The following is a 6,885-nucleotide window of genomic DNA, read 5'->3' on the forward strand; positions in this document are numbered from 1 at the left end:
AAAGTCTACACTATTATTAGTTTATATTAATCTTAAGTCTACACTACTACTAATACTGGTAATAGAAATAAAAAAGGTGATAAAATAGCTTTTGAAGTAACGGTGGCTCATGGAATCGCTGGAGTTATGGCATATGTGTAGCCAAGGGAGGGTTCAGCGACACCCATTTCATTCCCATGAAAACAGCTAGCTCCTGCACCTGCACACCTCATGCAGCAGCTGCCCTACTAATTGTAACGTCTCCTAACGCTCATAACCATCCCATCCACCCACCATATAACTCCGCGTCCCTCTTCTCATCTCTATCACACCGTTCATCCATCACTTTCATATACTCCCCACTTCATTTTGCTGTTGTGTTCATGGCTGTCAATCGTGTTGCAGGGAACCTAGTAGGAGCAGTCATTTTTCTCCTGGTCGTGGCTGCGGTTCGTATTTGACTCCAAACAGTGTTCCACTGTTTCGATATGTTGTGTTTCATATCTAGAAAAGTTCAATTTGTATTCGGGGATTAATACTGATTATGGGTTTATCACTGTCTGAGATTACAGGCCTGCATAGATGTTGCAGAGACTAAGCGCCCAGCTGAATTCTTCCGAGTGAGTTTAAGTAGATTAATAATGGTTTTTTTTTTCTAATTGTGTTTGGAGTGGCTTTTCTGTATATATAGTCTCTCATTCCGAGATTGTGTTTTAATATACATAATTTTGTCTGGGATTGGACTACATGACTTGTGAGGACTATAATTGAGATTGTGTTCAGATATACATAGATTGGATCACAAAACCATACTTGGGATTGTGTTCAAACATACATAATTTTAAAGAGATTAAACCATATAACTTATAGAAATTATATTTGTGTACCTAACTATTAGACCACATCTTCCGGACAAAATAGATTAAACTATATTTGAGTATCTAAGCATTAAACCACATCTTCTAGACAAAATAGATTAGTAATGTAAATCTGCCTCGATATTTTTCCAAAAAAATTAAAATAAATGTCATTCATAAATTTCTGTAAGACTTACCTTATCTGTCTGGATTCTCCTGTTCCAGCTTCAGAGCAATGGTGTCTACCGACGACTGTTCCAGACAATAGACTGCAATTCGGCATGCCAGGTAAGATGCGAGGGTGCCTCACAGAACGACCGTTGTTTGAGAGCTTGCGGTACGTGCTGTGCTCGATGCAAGTGCGTCTCCGGGTAGAACAGGCAACAAGGACGCCTGCCCCTGCTATGCCAACATGAAAACCCATGGGAATAAGCCTAAATGTCCATGATTAATATTTGTGTAAGAAATAATAAGCTCTTATTTTGAGGGTTGGTCTTAATATTTAATATTGAATGAAAAAATGATTTGTTAATAAAATGATATTTCTAGAATGTTCTTGTCATCACGACTATATTATCAATAAAATATTATTACTAAGATGTTATTATCGCGCTTGGATGATCAATAAGATGTTATTATCAATTTTTTATAATTGATAAAATGTTCTTATCAAAATTGTGTAAAACTCGTCCAATTTAAGCATTTCTCATAATAATTTAATTCCCATAAATAATTCCGATCCATTTTTGTATATATATATATAAATAATTTAAAAACTATAAATGTATCTTTACTTAATTGACAAAGATTATATTAAAATATAAGTACCGTGTTGTTGTTCCGGGTGGTTGGCCCTCTTTATCGGTATTAGAAACACGCATTTACATGTCGAGTTGCTGTACACAACAATTGTTTAGATTTACGTAATTGCTGTCGGTTGACGCAACATATGTACGGATTGTATCATATTGTAATATAAAACTTCTTCATTGGAGTTTATCCCATTAAAAAAAAAGAAAAAACAATTCTTATCTCCTCTAAATAATCAATAAAGCTATTTCTAACTGATCCGACTAATCTTGGGGGACCAGGTAGACACAAAGGGTGTTTACAGAAAAATGCTGCACATAGATTAATAGAGACAAAAATGATTCACTTACCAAAGTTAAACTCCCCTCACTCTACTGATACAGCACGCTATACTTATACGGCAGCGGCTAACCAGCCTGCCATAGGGCATTAAATGCCCGGGGAGATGCAGGTTGGATAACCCGATAACACGCGAGCGGGGAGACTGGACATTAAATAAGAAATGGGAATTCGCGTGTTATCGGGCAGCTTGCATCTCCCCGGGCATTTAATGCCCTATGGCAGGCTAGTTAGCCGCTGCCATACTTATACATGACACGGCATCCAATATCTCTGGACATGAATTTAATATCATAATATTTTTGGACAGCTAGTCTTATCCATAGGGTGTTTATTATTGGTTTAAATGCAATTTCATATTTATTGAATTAATACATGGTATTATATTTAAATGAACATAATGTACATGGTATTATATTTAAATGAACATAATGTGTTTATTATTGGCTTAAATGTAATTTCATATTTATTTAATTAATACATGATATTATATTTAAATAAATAATAAGCAATTTGTTGTAAAGTATTTAGTGTTTATTTTATTAACTTTAATATTGATTTATTTTGTATTGTTATGATGTAATTAGTTTTAGTTAAATTTAATTTGTTGAAAAAAAATTCAATTGTATTGTCAATGTATTATTGTTTCTTTTCCAAGATGCTAACAGCTGTAGAATTTAAAATCTTTAATTATTGCTATGAAATTATTATTTTAAGAATTAGGTGATAGGGTTTGTGGTGGAAACATGGAGCACATCTCATGTAATAAAGCTTGGTTTGGTATCTTATGTGGACTTGAGGATAAGGTGCTTGCATTAAAAGTAAAGAAGTTAATTATAGTGGGCCTTTTTAGAGAGTATATTGACAATTATTGTTTTTTTATAACTTTAATAACATATTTGCTCATTTTAATCTATTATGTGTATAGATTTGTATGACAATAATTTTTTTTAGACAAACCCTATCCATGAATGTGAATGGAAAATCATGCATAAATGAAAAAGAACTTTTAAAACAATCATGCTAAGTTATGTTGCAAATTGAAATTACAACACACCCAATAACATCCATATTACTTCTTACAAATAATATTGTTATACAACAATTCCAAATTAATAAAAAAAATCAAATACAATTTTGTTGTGTATATTAACTTTCTAATAACATTTATATAATCATCTTTTACTCAAATATTTTATTAAATAATATATATATATATATATATAGATATAGATAACAATATCTATTTTTTATATAGTTATATGATAATAATTTTCATGATAATATTAAAAATAAATCAAAATTTAATTAAAAATATATTAAAAAAAATAAATTATTCTAACATTTTCCCAGTCCAGTGTCAGCTGTACTGTAGTAATTAAATATGGAATACATCGAAATGGCGAGCCATATTTCCCATGCTATCAGGTCATAAATGAACGGCGGGTGTATATGCCCACCGTTCGATTTCGGCCTTAGAAAAATCGAACGGTGGGCATATACACCCGCCATTCATTTATGGTCCGATAGCATGGGATTTATTGATCCCCTCGCCCATATTTCCCATGCTATCAGACCATAAATGAACGGCGGGTGTATATGCCCACCGTTCAATTTCGGCCTTAGCAAAATCGAACGGTGGACATATACACCCGCCATTCATTTATGGCCCGATAGCATGAGATTTATTGATCCCCCATCGAAATCCTCTTATTGTACAATTTTCCTCACATGAATATATGGTGAGCTTTATTAATTGAGCCGTAGTAATTAAATATGGAATACATCGAAATCCTATTATTGTACAATTTTCCAGACATGAATATAGTGAGCTTTATTACATTTAGCCATAACAATGTAACGTAATTAGAATATATTTTTTTTAATAGATCTTTAAAATCAAAATATTTTTTATAAATCTTTCAAAAAATCACAAGCAAAATGTTCTTTATAAATCATTTACAATAATAAAAATCAAAATGTTTTTCTTCCTCAGTGTACTATAAAAATAAATATATTAAAGTTAATAACATAATAATAACCTAGGCAATTTTACAATTCTATTCCTAACATAGTAGACTTGGTGTTTGTTTCACTTAAGCAATAATACATGGCAATATGGGATTTCTATATAAAATTATTCACAATTTTGTTCAAATTATGGGTGGCAGTGGAAGACTTTCCACAATTACCTTTTTATAATTTTTTAATAATGATTATTGAAAACACATATAAAATGTTGGAAATGCAGAGAAGCTTAATCACAAATTCACACAAAATACACGAGGTAGAGCTCTTCTATTGATCACATAAAACTTGATAATTATAATGAACCCGATGAAGGGTATTTGATCTTTTAGAACTAGTGACTCGCCTAAAATATGTTGACATGCAATCACACAACTTGACATGCAACCACACACTATAAGTTCGACTATGAATTATCTCGACTTGACTCAACGTTCAGTTAACTGACTCTCTAACTTTAGCCAACTCTTCATGCGGGAGTAATTAGCTTATTTTAACACTCCCCCTTAATTACGACCGCTAAACTAAAACTAACTCATAACAACTCAAACATGCCTGTTGGTCTATGTCTCAGCTAAGCTTACAATACCCAAGTTTCTTGTATGAAACTCAAACACATATTTTTTTAATGACTTAGTAAATATATCAACCAATTGATCACTAGATTTACAAGGCTTCAAGTGAACTTCTCCATTGCTTACAAGTTCTCTAATAAAGTGATTCTAGTATCAATATGCTTGCACTTTTGATGAAACACACTATTCTTGGATAGTGTAATCGCTAAGGTGTTGTCACAGTATATTGTTGTTGATCCTTGTTGTTTATGATTGAGTCCATCAAATACTCTTCTTAACCAGACTGCTTGACATGCTACTGAAGTTGCTCCTACATATTTTGCTTCTGCTGATGAAAGTGTCACAATGGGTTGCTTCTTAGATGCCCATGAAATCACACCTGAACCAAGATGGAACATAAAACTAGAAGTGCTCTTTCTATCATCCAAAATTCCTGCAAAATCATTATCTTTGTATCTAGTAAAATCCCTATTTTCTGTGCTTGCATGCATTATGCCACAATCTCTAGTTCCTGCTATGTATCTCATAATTCTTTTTCCTGCACTCCAAATTGTGTCTTTTGGAGTCTCCATAAATCTATAAATCAAACTCACTCCTTGCATGATATCCGGTCTTGTAGCTGTGAGATACATGAGGCTTCCAACCAATCTTTTGAATAGAGTTGGATTGACCTCTGATCTGTCATCAACCTTGCTTAACTTTGTACCTGTTGCAATAGGTGTAGGGACAAGTTTGCAATTTTCCATCCTGAATCTTTTCAACAAATATTTGGCATATTTATTTTGACAAATAAAAATTCCTTTTTCAGATTGCTCAACTTCTATGCTAAGAAAATATTTCATGAGACTAAGATCTGTCATCTCAAATTCTTTCATCGTAGCTGCTTTAAATTCATCCAACACAAAATCACCTATAAAAATCATGTCATCAACATATAAGAAAACAATCAAAATATGCCCATGCTCATTTACCTTTGTGTACAAGGTAGGCTCAATGTTGCTTCTGCAAAATCCATTCTTAATCATTTAGTTGTCAATTCTGCTATACCAAGCTCTAGGCGCTTGCTTCAGTCCATAGAGCGCTTTCTTCAACCTGTAAACTTTATCTTCGTTACCTTCAACTTCATAACCTGGAGGTTGTTGCACATAAATTTCTTCTTCTAGAATTTCATTCAAGAAGGTTGATTTCAAATCCATCTAATATACTTTCCACTTGTTCTAAGCTACTATGGCTAGAACTACTCTTACAGTATCCAATATGGTTATTGGAGAAAACGTTTCTCCAAAATCTATTCCTAGTTGCTGCAAGAATCCTTTTGCTACAAGTCGTGCTTTAAATCTGTCAATTTCACCTTTCGCATTCAACTTTGTCTTGTACACCCACTTCACACCAATGAGAATTTTGTCCTTTGGTAAATCAACCAAATCCCATGTATCATTATTTTCAATAGCTTCAATTTCTTCGTCCATGGCTTGCACCCAATTTTCATCTTTGATTGCTTCTTCAAACGAAGAAGGTTGAAATGATAACAATGAAAAATTTGAACTAACATCCAAATCATCATAAATATGTTTTAGACTTCTCATCTTTCTCTTACCATTGCTTGATTCATTACCTGATTGATTGCTGGGAGAATCTCGATCTGTTGATATGCTTGAAGATCCATGTTGCTTAGAAAATCTTGGAGTCCTTATTGGTGTGTCTTTGTTTGGTGTCTTCACATGTGATTCATGTTGCTCCTTTTCTGCTATATCATCTTCTTCCATCAGTGGCACTTATGCATCAACTGTTTTATCTATACTACCATTCCACGACTCTTGTTCTTTGAACACAACATCTTTACTAATTATGGTCTTCTTAGTGACAGGGCTATACAATTTGTAAGTTTTTTATTGCTTACTATAACCAGTAAATATGCACTTTTCACTTTTATCATCCAATTTGCCTCTTCGCTCTTTAGGCACATGTGCATAAGCTACACATCCAAATACTCTGAGATGAGATACGTTGCAAGACATACCTGACCATCCTTGTTCTGGTACTCTGTTCATCACACTCTTTGTAGGAGATATGTTGATCACATAAATAACACATGCAACTGCTTCTACCCAATACTCATTAGACAAGTTTCTGCCTTTTAACATGCTTCTTGCCATGTTCATAATTGTCCTGTTCTTTCTCTCTGCTACACCATTCTACTGCAATGTGTACGTAGTTGTAAATTGTCTTTTGATTCCATGTTGTTTGCAGTAATCATGAAATTCCATTGAATTATATTCTCCACCATGATCCGACCT

At 33.3% G+C, this 6,885-nt stretch overlaps 1 pseudogene across 1 annotated transcript; it reads left to right on the top strand.

The window, feature by feature from the left end:
- The first annotated feature begins 275 nt into the window (after positions 1-275).
- LOC149228001 (cypmaclein-like) lies at positions 276-1,322 on the top strand (annotated as a pseudogene). The gene is made up of 3 exons (XR_016247177.1): positions 276-428; positions 552-599; positions 1,062-1,322. The product of XR_016247177.1 is annotated as a cypmaclein-like (transcript).
- Positions 1,323-6,885: the final 5,563 nt, after the last annotated feature.

The sequence above is a fragment of the Pinus tabuliformis genome, chromosome J (assembly GCF_031772625.1).
Source record: "Pinus tabuliformis cultivar Carrire ecotype Pingquan chromosome J, CPIR1, whole genome shotgun sequence".
NCBI classification, from domain to species: domain Eukaryota; kingdom Viridiplantae; phylum Streptophyta; class Pinopsida; order Pinales; family Pinaceae; genus Pinus; species Pinus tabuliformis.